This window comes from Clarias gariepinus, chromosome 1, assembly GCF_024256425.1.
Source record: "Clarias gariepinus isolate MV-2021 ecotype Netherlands chromosome 1, CGAR_prim_01v2, whole genome shotgun sequence".
NCBI classification, from domain to species: Eukaryota; Metazoa; Chordata; class Actinopteri; order Siluriformes; family Clariidae; genus Clarias; species Clarias gariepinus.
In genome coordinates, this window is record NC_071100.1 from 25,212,142 (window position 1) to 25,229,619 (window position 17,478).

General features: G+C 38.0%; 1 protein-coding gene across 3 annotated transcripts in view; it reads left to right on the top strand.

Moving 5' to 3' along the window:
• Positions 1-2,839: 2,839 nt before the first annotated feature.
• The window catches only part of gigyf1a (GRB10 interacting GYF protein 1a), a 28,549-nt gene continuing 13,910 nt past the window's right edge, over positions 2,840-17,478 (top strand). For all 3 annotated transcript variants that reach the window (XM_053492459.1, XM_053492467.1, XM_053492473.1), the window contains exons 1-2: positions 2,840-3,057; positions 16,802-17,431. The gene's annotated coding sequence lies outside the window, so the exon portion shown is untranslated. The remainder of the gene's footprint in view (positions 3,058-16,801; positions 17,432-17,478) is intronic.

The window sequence follows — 17,478 nt, forward strand, 5'->3', positions numbered from 1 at the left end:
AGTGTCCATGGATGTTAAAATATTGTATTAGTTCTGCATGGTGGTGTGGTTGAGAGACCTTATCGCCTGCGGAAAGAAGCTCCTCCTCAGTCTCTCTGTGTCTCTGTGATTTGATTACCACCTCTAGTCTGTGTGCGTGGAGTTTGCATGTTCAACTTGGCGTGGTGGGTTTCCTCCGGGTACTCTGGTTTCCTTCAACAGTCCAAAGACGTACTGATTAGGTTAATAGGCGTTTACAAATTGCCCTATAGTGTGTGCCCTAAGATGGTTTGGCACCCTGCCCAGGGTGTACCCCACCTCATGCCCTAAGTCTCCTGGGATAGGCTCCAGGAACTCCGCGACCCTGTATACAGGATAAAGCAGTATACAGTAGATGATCAGAGAGTGAGTGAGCTTCCTCATGAGCAATACTGCCACCTAGTGTATGCAGTTACATTTTTGCACAGCCATTGGATCAAACTATTGACACCATCTGTAAGTCTTTGGCACACTCCCGCATATTTTGGGAGGTGTTGGAAGCAACATATTTCTTTTGTGAATTTTGTTAATAAATTCTCATAATTGCCTCTGAGCAGGCTGAGTGAGAGTTGATTGAGAGCAGGCTATAGAGCTGAGGAAATGTTCAGGGCATTTGTTTATTAGAAGAAATAAACATTTTAAATAAAAACATTTTTCGACACACACGAAGCTAATTCCAGCATATAGTATAATAGTGTTTATTTATATGCTGTGAAGAAGTTTAAAGCGAGGAGGGAATTATAGTTAAATTGAAGTGACACACTGCAAGCACGCCAGCTGACACGGGGTTTAAGTGAAAGCTAACCTATCTCACTTTGCATTCTGCACACTGTTCACTGTCACTACAACGTCCACCCACCTTTTGATTTATGATTGGACGGTGGTCTTGAAATGCAACCTGATTAGCCAATCCGAGCACAAAAACGTCACACGTTTAACCAATCCGAGGACAGGAGGCGAGACGCTATTGGGCAATCGTAGCTGGTGTGTTTAACATGAGCGAGTACAGGGGTGACGGGTGAAATCTTTTCCTGATTTTAAACATATATTTTACAAAATAACATTGCTTGGTAAAAACATATTGTTTGTTTAAAATTATGAATTAAAATTTCAAACATATAATGCCACAACATTTATGTTTCTATCTAGCATTGTTTCTTGACTGCACATAATCAGGGAAGGACTTGCCACTTCCCCTGAATTTTATGAACAGTTCTGTGTAACAGTTTATAACCTGTAATAGTTACTGATTTTTTAAACTACTAAAGTTGTACACTCATACACTGTACACTTATAGTGTGAAATATGTTTCTACAGTCATACATGTACATTAAAACCCAGTTTCCCTCTCACCGTTTTACACATGGACATCTAGCATTTGTATAAATTAGGTAGCTAGACTCTAATGAAAATTGATCTAATAAATTAATTTGTGTAACTGTAATTGTCTTGTAAGCAACTTGTATGGATGTTGATTAAGTCAACACGTTGTTGCCACGTAGTTACACTAAAGTTAATCTAATTAAATATTGACTATATGTGGGTAGTATTTAATATATACTTAATAAAGTAGTCGCAGAGTGTGTGCTGTTCCGTTACTGTACAAAACCATTCCACAGTCAAACAGTTCAAGCTGTTGTTAGATTATTCCATGTAATCTTTGTTATTGATATAACTATTGTATGAAAGTGCATAACCTTCACATCTGCAGAATTAATCTGCATTCATTGATTGTAACAATGAGACTTATTGGTTAGCACTGTCGCCTTGCACCTCTAGGGTCCACATTTGATTCCCAGCCAGGTTTGATTTCCCGCTTCTGTGTGCATGAAGTTTGCATGTTCACCCCGTGCTTCCCCCTGGGCTATCCCAGAAGGCTCAGGGCACGAGGCAGGGTACACCCTGAACAGGGTGCCAATTCATCACAGGGCACACACCCATACGCACACTCACAAACTTATTTACACACTATTTGGGAATGGGAATTAGCCTGCATATCTTTCGACTGTGGGAGGAAACCAGAATACCCGACAAGCACGGGGAGAACATGCAAACTCCATGCACACAGAGACACATGCACACTAAACCACCGTGCCGCCCACCTTATATATAAACATACAAAATATAAGCTTATATAGAATATATGTTTTCTTGCTTAATTAAACATTGTATGGCATTTGTATGTGCCAACTTAAATTGTATTTATTTGTACCACTAAGCAGTTCAGGTTTAACAGACTTGCTCAAGGTCCCATTAGTGGCAGCTTGGCACTGCTGAGATTTCAGATTCTGTGTAGGTTTGGGGACAGGAAGAGAAGGTCTGGTGCCTATCAAAGGGATCTTAGGGCACAAAAAGGTGCACACTATGGATGGGGTACCAAATTGTGTTTCTAAAACAAGGTGGCACTGTGGCTTTGCATCTCGAGAATGAGGTTTGATTCTCATCTTTGTGTCTATCTGTGCACGGAGTTTGTGTGTTATCCCTATGCATGGTATGTTTCCTCTCACAGTCTAACAGATTAAGCAGATCTAGCAGATTAATCTAAATGGCATTCCAAAATTGCCTGTAGCATGTGAATGACTGTGTGAGTTGGTATGTATATGCGATGGATTGGTCTACCCTGCCTCGTGCCCTAAAAGTCTCCTGTTCATAGGTTCCAGGCCCCTCCCCCTGTACGCAGAATAAAGCGGATGAGTGCGTGTTTCCGAAACAGACGTGTTTAGACAGGTATTCGCCCGCTAGGGGCGCTGCAAACCCTGGTTATTTGAATAGTGTGGGGCCGGGAGTCACGTGGTACAGCGGCCATCTTCCTAAAACACAAACAAGAGCAGCGAGTAGACAAGAGCTATCAACGCACAGCGACCGTCGGACAGAGCAAATACAAATAATATAGCTATTAGACACAATCGAATGAGGATTACAGCGTGGTTTTAGAGCACGAGCACGCCAGCAGCCGGACACCACAATCCCATGCGCGAAAAACGAGACGTCTCCAAGTAAAAAAACAGCAAGTTTGCATTCGGAGCTGCAGAAAACAGGGTGAGCAAACGCAGCGTCTCTCCTTGAATGTTTTTGCTAACGTTAGCCTGCTAGCCTGGGATCTTGTCACAAATACGGAGAGAGTTTTGATTTGTCCTGCCCTTATTGCAGTCCACGTCGGAGACGGCTGTTGTCCATAGAGTGTAAATGTAATGGAGAGTTGTGTTTTTGTCCTGTGGGACGGTTTATTTTGTAGTGAGTGAGTTGTGGCGGAGTGTGAAGGCCACGGTTACAGGAGGGGGAGGGGGGGAGAGTCCAAAACAACACACTACCGTGCTAACTACATGTGTACTTCAACACGGTGGCTACTCAATCAATATCCACTAGTTATTAGCTTTAGTGTGCATTAAAGACGACGTGTTTACGCCTAAACTGTTTGTGACGTTAGAATGATGTTTGTATGAATTCTTAAACGTCTTATGATTGTGTTTGTTCCTGATCCGAGACGCTGATTTATTCGTTAAAAATGAAAAAAAGTGGACTGCTCCCGACATCACCTGAGGAACAGCCCAGAGCAGTAGTGCATTGTGGGATACCATGCACGCGAGGGATTTTCACAACATTGTTTTCGATAGTGGCTAATTCAGTGCGTTATAAAACTTCTCAAACTTTTTTTTCTACACCTTTTATAAATTTCATTTATTAGCATAATTCATATAAACACTACGCCCATTGTTTATGTTTATACCACAGTGCTGTTGTATTCTCAATTCTAGTTGATCTTAACCTGCACTGATGTTGAATGATAATATCTTTGATTCATTTTTCATAACAGAAGCTCTGCAGGCAGGAGTAGTTCAGTGGTTAAGGCATTGGACTACTACTACTGATCAGGAGGTCCCATGTTCAAATCCCACTACCACCAAGTTGTCACTGTTGGGTCTCAACTGCTCAGATGTATGTGTACCTTTTGGCTGCTCCTGTCGAGGGGTCACTACAGCGGACCATCTGATCCGCACACAACTGGCACGGGTTTTAGACCGGATTCCTTTCTTGACACAACCCCATTTTATCTGGGCTTGGGACCGGCACTGCATCCAGTGCATTTGGGCATTTTGTAGGAATTGAACCCGGGCCTTCCGCATGGCAGACAAGAAGCCTACCACTCCCATCTGCCAAATATCATAAATGTAAGGTATTTCCAGCTCAAATCACAAATATTTATGAATGGCCAATGGGGCTTGAATTGCAAATACATTGCAGCATCTAGAGATAAAAAATAACTAATTAATACAGAAAATAAGAGATTGTGTTCTGTAAGGACATAGTTATTGAGAGTCTCAAGTATCAGTTTTTTCATCCTCAGAAAAGTTTTTAGCACCAATAAGTATAAGACGCTAAGAATGTATTTTTCTTGGTAACATGATAAGCTGCATTCATTTGTAATGGAGATGAGGAACAAAAGATGTGATATCAGTCCTGTCCACTGTCCAATAGCTGCTCTAACACAAGTGATAACAGGAACTACCTTTTCCTAAGGACGTTTCACACATTTTAGTGTAACTATAAATCGTTGAAAAGTGTGTTGTCATTCATTAGTACATTTAAAAATTGCAGTCATTAGCACTCACTCTTGAAAGCATGCTTTTAGATCTGCTTTGGGTAGTAACAGACAGTTTGCTTTATTGTAGGCTGCAATACATCTCCATGAAGTGTGCTTGTTTGTTTTTCTCGCTAAAACAGCATATACTGTCATTTCTTTTCCTTATATGTACTGTGAAATGTTTTTTTTTTTTTTGTCAATGAAATAGCCAGAGTTGTAGCAGATTTGTTCATTAGTTTAAGTAAAAATATCTTTATATTCAGGTTGGCATCCTTTTGTATAATGCCTTGTTTTAGAGTATTAGTTTGGGTTAGAGCCATTCAACTAACCTGTTGAGAAGACCAAAACTCAGTGCTTAATATCTTTATTTTAATAATGGCACTGTGTGACGTCTAGCACTGATTAAAAAAAACAAACTCTAAAGACCTACCTCCTGTTTGTGCTTCTTGGGCCTCAGTTGCATATACTGCATAAATTTGGCATTAGATGATATGCTGAGAGTCTGGTGAACTGAGTAGGCCAAGCCAGCAACATGTTTTAGCTAAATACATGCAAAACAAATGCTACATGAGCACACCTGGTGTGGTTCAAGTGTCCATATTGGGCTTCCAGATGTTCACGCCTAGTCTTCAGTGAATGTTTTTTTGCAATTCATGTTTTTCTTCACCTAAAATGTGTAAGGAAAGTGAAAGGCAGCAGTTTGGGTTCGAAGGTCACAGCTACCACCCAGTACCATGGTTGTGTGTTTCGCATACAGTCTTATTCTGCATGTTTATCCGGTCATCCGCAAGCCATTGCTGATTCTAATGTTGTGCTGCATAGCTGAAATGTTTTGCTGTGATTATATTTACTTAAGATAAACTGTTTAGAATGGCACAATATCATGTTAAATTCATGTGGGAATTTACCATATAAATGTATTACTTATTTTGAACACTCATAAGGAGTGTGAGATTAGAATGTTCAGAGTATATCTGTTTTGTTAGAGAGTTTTGCAGTATTGCAATTTTACACGCTGTGCTGGAAACAACCTGACCCTCCTGTGCTTCTCAACCAGTCCTGGTTTTTAGCTTCTTTAAATGTTCCATGTGGTTAAATGTCTGGTACATACTCTATCAACAGTCATCATTGTTGTTTAAAAGCCCTAGTTGTGTCTTTTGCGTTGCACCTTGCCAGAAGTATCCCAGACCTACTGCCGAACCGTGCCAGCTTTCTAAATTAACTTTTTTGAGAATCCAAATTTCATGATGGTCTGATGCTGAACCTGTGGTCAGTCTGGCACATGGTCCTGGGAACAGTGTTGAACGCTGTTGCAAAATGAGATATGGAATTTGAACTGGGCATTCAGGAATCAAGTTTTTTTTTTTCTAAGTGCAGACACACCTGCTCCAACTCATCAGCTAATTATCCCCAGCTTCATGAGTTATATCAGGTGTGGAGCAAGTTATTAGATTCAGAGCTGATGAGTGTTTACTCTGACTTTGTAGTATGATCATTAGCATGTAGGTCCACAAAGCGTAACTTAATATTTTAATTAAACTGTTTGTGATGTCACAATATTGTAAAAGTTAAAAAAACATTCCGGCTGCTGCATGCATAAACGCCTGTATTCAGCTAATTTTGTGTGTATTCGCCAACTGCACTACAGGAAATGTGTAAGGTAGGTGAATACGGTCACTGTTAAAAATAAAAAGAAGGCCGGAGGTTTTAGGCAAACTGATGCATTGCTTTAAACCGAGGATAAACAATTGATACCCAAGGCATGATCATTTTACTTAAAAAAAAAAAAAAAAAAAAAATTATAGATTAGATTTTATATTTTTCAGTCATTTTATGTAGTTTTTGTCTGTGTTTATGGTGTATGACCTGTTGCATGCCTGTCTTCTCTTGTCATAGTTGTCTATCCGGAGACACTGGAACAACATTTTTGTAGGTTTTAAAGCTCATTGAGGCGATATAGCACCACCATAATAACTCCTTATATTAATTCAAATCCACCGAAAGTGGCTTACTGACCAGGCTATTTTTGTGCTACTAAGTTTATTCGATTGTATACTATGTTGGCATGTGTTTTAAATTATCTGGCAGTTCCATACAGATATTGTAACTGATATTTAGTTATTCATAGTAAGACGCACCTAAATAAATCTGCATGCTCTCTGTCTTTAAATATGGTTGTTTTTTGAGGTTTAGATATGAAGTATCAGTCACCAGCTCTTACTATTTTGCTTTTAATATCTTGTCCTAGTGTTAGGTCTTAGCCCTTAGAGAACATAAGGACTTCCAAGGACTCCTATTTTATTAAGAACTTATCGTCTTTGATAGATGTTCCAGTAAGATAGGGATGCAATGACATGACCTAGTGCACAAGTGTTTTGACGACTCACTATAGCAATACCGTCTGCCTGATTTTATATTTTAATGTGTGGAGTTAATGAACTTCTATGGGCTAGTAGTATTCTGTAATCATCAATGAAACTTTCTGTTCCCCAGTGGTGTCTTTTTACTACAGAGAAATACTGAACTGAAATATTAAATGCACAGAAGACATTAATGAATATCAGCTTTACTAAGTGCCCTTCTGCAAAATTAGCTTAGTGCTCGTGCAAAGCCGAGATTAAATTTTAATCTTATTCATTAAAGCCAAAACAACTACAACCTTGGAAATGTAACTAGCTTGGTCAATATGCATAATAATGTCTATATCCATTATGAAATAGATCGGCTTTATCTTTTTGCTATTAATCTTTGATGATAAAGCAGATTTTTTTTTGCAACCATTAAAGCTCAAATGAAAATCTTTCATTTCAAGAAATATCCTGTACTTTGTGAAGTCATTATTTTTAGCTGCCGTTGGGACACTTCCTCTACTTGTTGTGGTTTTAAAAACTTAAAAAAAAAATAATTAACTGGCGTGAGCCTGAGGTCTGCCTTCCTCATTGTATATTAATGATAGTTCACGCAGTCCCAACAATCAAAAGTAACTGCTATAGTTAGTAGAGCTGTGAATTATAGCTAGACTATCGATTCAATCTAATTAAATTTTTGAACATTGGGAATTTTGATTCAATCCAGTAGCACACAATTTTACTGTCTGATTTATTTTAAGTAGCTTTATTTCGTACAGATTTTGAAATATTAAAATTAACTTTGAATTAGCTTTAAATAAAGATGATATGCTGTTAGTTCAAGCCGCAACACTGCTAGGTTGTCGCTGTTGGGCCAATAGGTAAGGCCCTTAACCCAATACCGTTACAAGCATCACCAGGGGAAGGAGGACACACCAACGTAAAGTTAATGAGATAACGATGCTTGGAAAGCTGAATATACAAACAATGGCCTGCCTTTACGTGATGAGGATGGGCTAAATAAAAAGAAACAAATGCTCTACACTCCAGTTCAGTGGGTGGCAGTATTGCACCAACCACCCATACCTTTAAAAGAGGAGGCTGTGGTCTTTTAAGAATGCAAGTATTTTCAGTATAAGCAAGTGGGTTTGTTTGTTTTTTCGGGGAAACTCCGACATATTTTTAAGGAGTTCGATAAATTTAGGCGTGAGTCAATTCCAAATCGAAAACTGAATTATTTCACTAAATTACCCAATGAAATATCAAATCAATTGCATAATTGGTTAAAAGGCACAAGGCATCTAGGTTGGTAAACATAAGTGTTTAGAATGATGGAACTACTAGAGTTGTGCCTTTTAACCAATTATGCAATTGATTTCATGTTAAAAAATGTTAATATTTGAAATTTCAGTATGCTGTGTTGTGTAGCTCAGTCAACTTGAAAGCGGTTCTTGCATCTTGGGTTGTGTGTGTGTGTGTGTGTGATCTAACAGGCTAAAAATAGTCAATGTGTAACTGTGTTAATTGTTTGAATCAAAGGTTTTGTCAGTAACAGTCTCTAAGTAGCAGCGCAACATTCCGAATGTGTTGCAGCTTGCACACTGAGGCACAGCATTCTGCCACAGTGTGTAATTTTTAAAATAAACAGAATCAAGTTTGATTTTCTGCTTTATGTCACAATGTGATTTTGTGGCTCCTGAGTGAGACTAATGAATATGGCGACAATTTTTGTTGTTATTTTCTAAACCTGGCTGATTGTAACCAATGCAAGTGTGTGCCTTACTGCAGTGAAATATTGCTTGTGTTCTGTTTAAACCATTGTCGTACCTGGCAAAATATAGTAACAATATTGTTTTTGCGTTTCAAGCTAGAGATTATCGTGAGCAGAGCACAAAAGTTGACATGGTTTCCATGAGTGCATGATGGAAGTGGCAGTGCTGTGGGCTTAACATTATTAATTGAAAGTTGGCAGTAATATTTCAACAGTTGTAATTATTAAATATTTCAAATAGCAGGTAAAGATGCAGAAAATTGCATTCTGAATAACATACTGTAAAAGATTTTGAGACATTACCATCGTCCCTCATTTTCAGACATATGGAGTCATTAGTATTTTACAGCAAAAAATGTTATTTAATTTTTTTTGTTATTATTATTTTTTAAATAGTTCCGTGCTAAATCTTGTATGCTTTTTTTTGCCATCTCTTTTGCTGTGCACAGGGCGTTTTATTAGTATTTATTTAATATTGTATATATTTTTTGGTGCACATGTAATGATGGGGTTAATAATTATTTCCCACCCAGACAGCTCTCAAAGTAAAACACTTGATTGTTTCAGTGGAATGCAGCCAACAGGAAGCCAGGGATTTGTTCCTGATCAGGTTATCGTCTACTTTCATACTTTTACATACCTTCACGTCCCTACCCCGAGAGGATTAATGGAGTAATGTTAAAAGGCACACAGATTGACTGATGTGCAAACCTAAGTTACAACATTTCCTTTTCTTCTCAGTTTTGTATTTTCCTGTTCCCTCCCACTAGCTGGTCTGGCTCAGTGAATGGTAGGGTTTGGGGTTTAGCATATGCCTCAGTAGAGATCTGTAAGGCCACTGTATCGTTTTGAACCACTACTCATGCTACGTCACAGAGCACTGGAACACGCCCCATTGCGTTTACCTGAACCCCCAGACCCTGTGATTTCTGTCATTGTGACTGAAATCAGGCACAGTAATGTTCTCTTCGACTTGTGGCCGTAAATGGCTTCGGCATCTTTGGGATGCAGACAAATATCTTTCCTTTTGCTGTGTTACACCCTGACTACATACTTCAGAATGATGTGATCTGTGACTAATTGCTCTAATTAGTGTCATTATTATTCATTTATGTTCAGCTCATTATAAGCTCCTAATGTGCTTCCAATAGTTACTTACTTGTCCATTCGCTGTTTTGAGCAACTTTTAAAGAAGAAAGTTAGACTATTGTAATGCTGGATGTACAAAATGTTTTAAGTGTAACTACTAGGAAGCAAATTTACATAAATAATGCATATACATCAGTTATGACTGATGTTGGATATCGTACCATGTATGTCCCGTTTTAACATAGAAATTGTAGGTAGAAATCCCCCCGCCCCCCCAAAAAAACCTAAAGGGAAAACAGTAATTAAATATGAATGACTCTATGCAAGTGCATGTTTCCAGTTTACCTTCACTCTTCCTCACACGTTACATAATGTGTTGCAACATTGATTGCAGTTTTTAGAAAAAAAAAATTGCAAGAAAAAAAAGGGTAATTGTTCATGGTTGGGACTTAACCTGTTGAGCTGCTTCTCTTTACCTTCAGGCAAGCTACATATACATGTGCTGTGTTCAGTTTCCCCCTCTCTTCTCTTAACTCCCTCCATAGTAGAAAAAGCACACGACACCTCATGGTGTTGCTGGGAGATCTCTGTTGCCATGATGTTTCAACCCCTGGGATATTTTTCCCCCCCAAGCTTTTGTGATTGGCTCACCGATCTGTGTATGGAGATGTAGATAACTCTATAATGCTCTAATTAGTGTCATTATTATTCATTTATGTTCAGCTCATTATAAGCTCCTAATGTGCTTCCAATAGTTACTTACTTGTCCATTACTTACTTCACCTAAATGGTCAGTTTGTTAATCTAATCTCAGTTGTCTTAATAGTGTACTGTGTGTGTGTGGGGGGGGGGGGGTGCTAATTAAAAATCCTGCTAATTAAAAATCAATGTTAATTTTAACATCTAGTTTCCATTTTGGCTTTGTTTATTTATGGGAAAAAATAGTCAACTGATAGTTGAGTTTTAGAGAAAAAAAATACAATTCCTTCTAAATAAAGTGGGAGAATTATAATTTTTTGATCAGAGAAGGCCGTTCCAGAGGCTGTATATCAGCGTGCACGACAGCTTACAGTGTATTGCCTTGCCTCTTGCCACGCATAGTCTAAGTAACTAAGGGGCTTAACATGATCTTGGAATATGTTTTCTTCTTTATGCTCCCTCTTCTATTTCTTATTATTCTTCCATGTGTGAATGTATGACAGCCTTCACAATAATTGTGAGCTACCTATTGGAGCCCTCTAGCGCCACCACTAGAGTAGCTTTGGACATATGTTTACCATAATGACTTCACACTGCAATGTCAAAAAACATCTGCACTTACTTCAATTTGTTTGTGGTATACAATTGCTGTCTATTGATCACCTAATTCTCATTTACTTTTAGGCATTAGGCAGACATTCTTATCCAGAGCGACAAAATGTGCTTTAAAATTTCTGAATTTGGATCCTCACACTGGGTTACTAGTTTACTAAGTATTAAGTACTAGAAACAAACAAACAGGTCTTCAGTCATCCTTCAAAGATTGCCAGAGAGTCAGCTGTATGGAAACCTAGAGGAAGTTTTTTCCACCACCTAGATGCCAGAACAAAAACAGTCTAGATGTATGTCATCCTTGATCTCTGAGGGATGACGGTATCAATCGAGCAGTGATGGTGGGATTGGAGAGAATGTGGTGCGACGCGGGGTGTGATTTCTCCCCTCCATAATGAGATAAAAAAAAATTGTTTTACAGACTTTTGATTTGATAAGATGGGACGGTTTGTCTATAGTGCACAAATGAACTGCATGGTCAAAGCCTAGCAGGAAGTCAGTAACATTCTCTGCAGTAGTATGACACATGGCATATAACTGAAAGACCTTATCTTTAGGGACTTGTAAATGTAATTGCAGTTCATACCACTTGCGTATGTGAGAGAGCGAAAATACTGGGCGACCAAAAATACTTGTATTGCCAAAAGTTTTAGTTGGAAAGTAAACAGTAAAGTCCAGTTGCTGAGCATCAAAAAGCTGCGACATAAAAAAAATAATAAACTACAAAGAGAGTAAAAGCCTGGATTATGTGTACAATAATGGATTATAATTTCATAGTTTTCTGTTTAGTTACTATTTCCAATGTTTTATGTTAAAATTCAATAATCAAGCATGTTCTTCATATAGTTTGTGGGGGTCTGATTCACACATGTCACATCCATAAGGCCTGTTCATCAAAAATCATTTATTACAAACATAAAATTTCTGTACTTTTTATTTTGGTACTTTAATGCTGTAATGGTTTTGCAAGTGTTTAAAATTCAGAGTTTGTAGAAAACCTGTACGATGGAATTCTGTACTGTTAAACCTTGGATTTCGAACATAATTAATTCCAGGAACATACTTGTATATTAAAGAACTCCCAAAGATATTGGAAACCCAAAGATATTCATATTAAAATAACTAATTAATACAAAACATAAAGTAAAAATTAAACAAATTAACCTGCACTGTGTTGTGGCACGGTGGTGTAGTGTCGCCTTGCACCTCCAGGGTCAAGGGTCAGGATCTCTGTGTGCATGAAGTTTGCGTGTTCTCCCTGTGCTTGGTGGGTTTACTCCAGGTACTCCGGTTTCCTCTTACAGTCCAAAGACATATGGGTTAGGTTATTTAGTAGTGTGTGTGTGTGTGTGTGTGTGCCCTGCGATGGATTTGGCACCCTGTTGAGGGTGTAACCTACCTTGTGCCCTAAGTCTCCTGGGATAGGCTCCAGGCCCCCCGTGACCCTGAATACAGGATAAAGCGGTAATGGCGATGAGGAAGCGTGGGTGTGAAACCTGCACTGTACCTTTTAAAAAGAATTGTGACTAAAGTAAAAAAAAAAAAAAAAAGGGGGGGGGGCTACTGTTTAAGACTACTTTCACACATTTGCACGTGTGCAGAAATACACACACACAAACAGGATTACTGCCGTTTCTGCAAAACTATTTAATAAGGAATGTCACTAATGATGCTTGTTTTTGCTTCCTTTTGAAATTTGGTGTTGCATTGTTGTAAAAAAAGGAAAAAAAAAAAAACCTGCACACCTGGTTACAATATTGTAGTAAACAGTATGGATGTTGCCTATATGAGTGACACACAGGCACTGAGACCTCACACATTTATCAAGTTTTAAAACATCTTTATGTTTAAATTATTAAAATATCTTGCAAAATGCTCACAGACCAAGTTACTCACAATCCAAGGTTTCACTATATCTATATGCAGTGAGGTCAATAAGTATTTGATCACCCGGTGATTTTGCAAGTTTTCCTACTTAGAAATCATGGAGGGATCTACAGTTTTGACACAGTAATTCACAAATAAATTGTTAAAAAATCATACAATGTGATTTCCGGGTTTTTCTTTTTAGATTCTGTCTCTCACAGTGGAAATGCAAACTTATGCTGGAAATTGTAGACCTCTCCATGATTTCTAAGCAAGAGAACTTGCAAAGTCACAGGGTAATCAAATACTTATTGACCTCAATATATCTATATATCTATTTTTTGTTTTTAATGTAAATGATTATGAATTTTGAGCATGTGCCAGTTTTTGGATGACGAGATTACATTCAACATTTATTGAGGCCCAAGCATTATGACATCAGCTCTATCATGTCATGGTATGTGAAGGGCCCTATTGTTTTTCAAAGGATTATTAGGGCCCAAGAACTATGACAGCAGCCCCATGTCTTAATAGTGTCTGTGAAGTGCCCTCTTGTTCTTCCAGTAGAATTTGATCTACTCCTCCTTGGGGATTTACATGATCACCACGAAAGCAGGCCAAGGTCATCATTGAGAAGGAATTTTTCATATCCTAAACAGTTCAGCCATGACGATTCCTTAATCTTATGCCGAAAAGTGGCTAATAAAGAGGGACATCACCTTGACATCACATTGAGTGACATCATAATGTGATGCTTTTTTCCAGAATTCGGGGCTTGTTGGGGGTGTTAACATAAAATTCCCCTCATTCTAAAGTTGTCATAATGGTACATCCACTTTAAAAGCCAACTGTCTTTCTAGTACGCTCGCACATCGATGGTGCTTGGGCCCGATCATTGTTGCATGCAACTATATAGTTTTATTTACTTAATTTTAATATATTTTTTTTTTCAATCACCTGGTCCTTTTGGAGGCCTTAATATGCTTAAAAACTCAAGAAAATCAGCACACAGTTTGGAATCTACTGCCGTTAGGATGGCTGTGAGTCTGAGGCCATGCCTTCACAGAAGTTTTTGTTGCATAGCTCACACACACTTGCTTGGATGCATATGAAACTCTGTACCCTTTTAGATCTCATTGAACAGAACAATTATCATTTGAGGATGCAAAATCACAAAGATATTTTTTATATCTCACATAGTTCTGCCATGGAGAGGCCTTAAACGTATGTCAAAAGGGTGCTTGGACCCGCTTATCATTGCTTGCAACTAATATTTAACAAATCAATTTACAGATAGTTTTATCTATGCTCTAAGGCTTTATGTTCACCACTATAAGTCAGAATGTCACATGCTGGAACTGCGCATTGACTTTTTTAAGTTCTTTAAAATGAAACGTTCAAGTTTACTTGCATCAAGTCTGTGGAATTTTGGGTGGGCTCGTTATATGATCAGATTTGACCGTACGCAACTTTGATGTTTAAGGACCATTGTTTTTGTACTTCCAGGAGTTGTTTGATTAAAACAAGTTTTCCGTAAGTTGTTTTGTATTTTAATGAATTGAGCTTTTTTTTTTTTAAAGTAAATTGTTAAAACCAGTGGCTCAGTTAATTCCTAACAAATAAAAAAGAACATGAGTAAAGACAAACATTTAATGTTCTTTGTTTAAAATCAGTCGAATGTGAGACGTCGTATCACAATATTCTTGTGATTGTGCTACCTGGGTTTAATGTAGCAACATAATGGATGCTAATTTCAAGTTCCACGTAAAGGGAAATGCTGTAAAAGTCATAAGCACCCTCTGTGTCTATAACTTTTATTATAGATGTATTTTTATTATTTATTTAGTAGACAAAATTTTCTTATTTTCAAGCATCTGTATTCCACCACAAAATTAAGACCCACAGAAAAATATTTAGTATAGCAGAAAAGAAAGCAAAACATTATATAATGGACCACTTAAAAAAAAAAAAAAATTAAAGGTAGCTGCTGGGATTTCCATGCAAAAAAGAATCAGGTGCAAAAGACAAAGTCCTCAGAACTGAGTGTTTCAGTAAAACGCTTTAGCTACTTTCCTCATTAAACTGCATTAATTGTACCCGGCATTAAAGGGTCCTCAAAGCTTGCCTCACATGTTTGTAATTGCAAGTAATGATTTTTTTGCACAGGAAAATGTAATGTATATTAAGACAAAAGCTGGCTTGTGTTCCTTGTTAAATTTAGGATTTGTATAATTGTGTTTGAGTGCCTCTATAGGACCCAATGTTGGGAAAAGTGGATGCTAAGAAAGCTAATTTTACCTTTTTTTTTGTGATCTAAACTCAAATCATTGAAGTGAGAAAGGCAAACACACATTTAATGTCAGGCTTTAGTCCTGTATTCATGGTTCAGTGGTGAAATTAACTGGGTGAACTCTCTGCGTTCTTTAACTCGAGCAAGCAGAGCAGTGAACTTGCTACACTGCTCATGTTACTTTGGAGCTTTCATATGCGCCCGCTGCGCCTTTAATCCTGCTGATAAAATGCTTTGGATGGATCTAGTTTATGATTCTTGGGGGTGTTTGGATCCAGGAATGAATAATGAACTTGAGTTACAGATTGACTCAATGAACTTGAGTTACAGATTGACAGTGTGCCGTGCCAACAGGATATTTATGAACAAATTGTAGAACGATTTAACAGAACAGTACAGAACAAATTAAATACGCATTTCCTCAAGGAAAATTTACTCCTTGCAAGAAGCTGATGGATGGATTAAGGAAAAGTAAAGATGAGGGTTGAGAATGTAAAAAGAGCAGTAAGAAAAAGGGGACATGGAAATACAGAGGAAGAGAAATAAAAAATAAAATGATGTTTAACAAGCAGATTGAAAGGAAAAAGAGAGACATAATAGGTTTAGGAGTAGTATTTAATTTTTTGTTGTCAGTGGTTGATAGACTGGAGAAAAATACACCTGTGACGCCATATCAGCAGGCCTCCGAGGCACCAGTCCAATGGGTAATGTTGAAGAAAACCTGATAGCTCAGATATCTGATCTGATTGTAATGGACTTGCTTTTCAACCTCCAGCTTTGAAAATAGCCTGACTGCTTGCATATGTAGATGAACTGAATATTGTTGAACACAAAATAAGGTCCAGTTATTTAGTCAAGCCAAACTACAGCTTAATCTTTCCCCGTGTGAAGGGGCAGAGAAGAATTTGCTGGAACTCGTTAAATGTCACAACTTTTATATTCAATCAAGGTAAAGTTGCAGGTTCATGTTTATATTTATTATAACTAGTTAGATTGTTATTTGTTAGGGATCAAGGAATTGCAAGTCTGTGTTTGGACAGTGTGTTCATTAATAATTGTGTATCCAAATATTCGAGCCCCAGCACCGCCAGGTTGGCACTGTTGAGCCCTTGAGCCAGGTCCCTAACCCTGTTTGCTCCATTGGCGCTGTAACCTTGCCTTACCTTGTGCTCTGACCCCAGCTTACTGAGATGTATAAATAAGCTGGATGTGACACATAATTGAATCTTAATCTTGGTATTATACTTATAACAGTATTTGATTAGTGTGTGTATATATAGTATAATTAGCTGTATAACATTGTAATTGATTGTAATTGAACATTGTAAAGTCAGTAGTAAATCAATGCGCCCCATGCAGCTGTACAGTGAAATAAGATTTTAACCATTTTAAGTAGGGGAATAAAAAGGAAAATCAATATGTGTGGTCAGTGATGATAATATGGCTGCCACAAATAAATATGTGTGTATGGGAAACGCTGCACTGTATCTTTATTAATATTCTTTTTTTGTTTTCTTTTCACACAGAGGTGGGAGCAGGGTCATCGGCGTGAGAGGGGTTGACTGGCGGGGCCTGGTCATACAGTGTTTCAACGAGAGGAAGAGGAGGAGAAGGAATATTGGAAGAGAAGAGAAGGAAAGGGAGACCCGAGTAAGAGGGTCACGGTCACCTGCTTTAGACAGCTGTGTTGTCAGCTGATCAGTTTTTTTTTCCTTCTTCATTGCGTTGGATTTTTGCAGCTCTACTTGGATTTTATTGTCAGTATCAACATATTGCTGTTATCACACACTTGTTAGTGTTTGATTTTTTTCCCCAGCGTTTCCAATTGTTTCTTTTTTTTTCTCTCTTTTTTCTTTTTTCTTTTTTTTTTGATGTTTTTATTTGTTTAGATTTTTGGGTCGTGAACAGGATTTTTCATACCAGATTTGAACAGATTTGACCTTTTTTTTTTTTTTTCCTCGTGTACACACCCAGTATAAGGCAGCTATTTCTTTATTCTTTGGAACGCTTAAAAATAAACATACCTTCATACGCAATCCATACGCTGTCTTTCACACACAAGGCGCACACAAACACACACACACTCGCACACCACTCAGCCTTCTCAACTAAGTCTGGTCCAGCCTAGTCTTGCCTGCTCCGATCCCCTGGACAGGGTAAGTGCTCTCTAAACCAGACAGATTCAGTGAAAATGTAAGAGCAC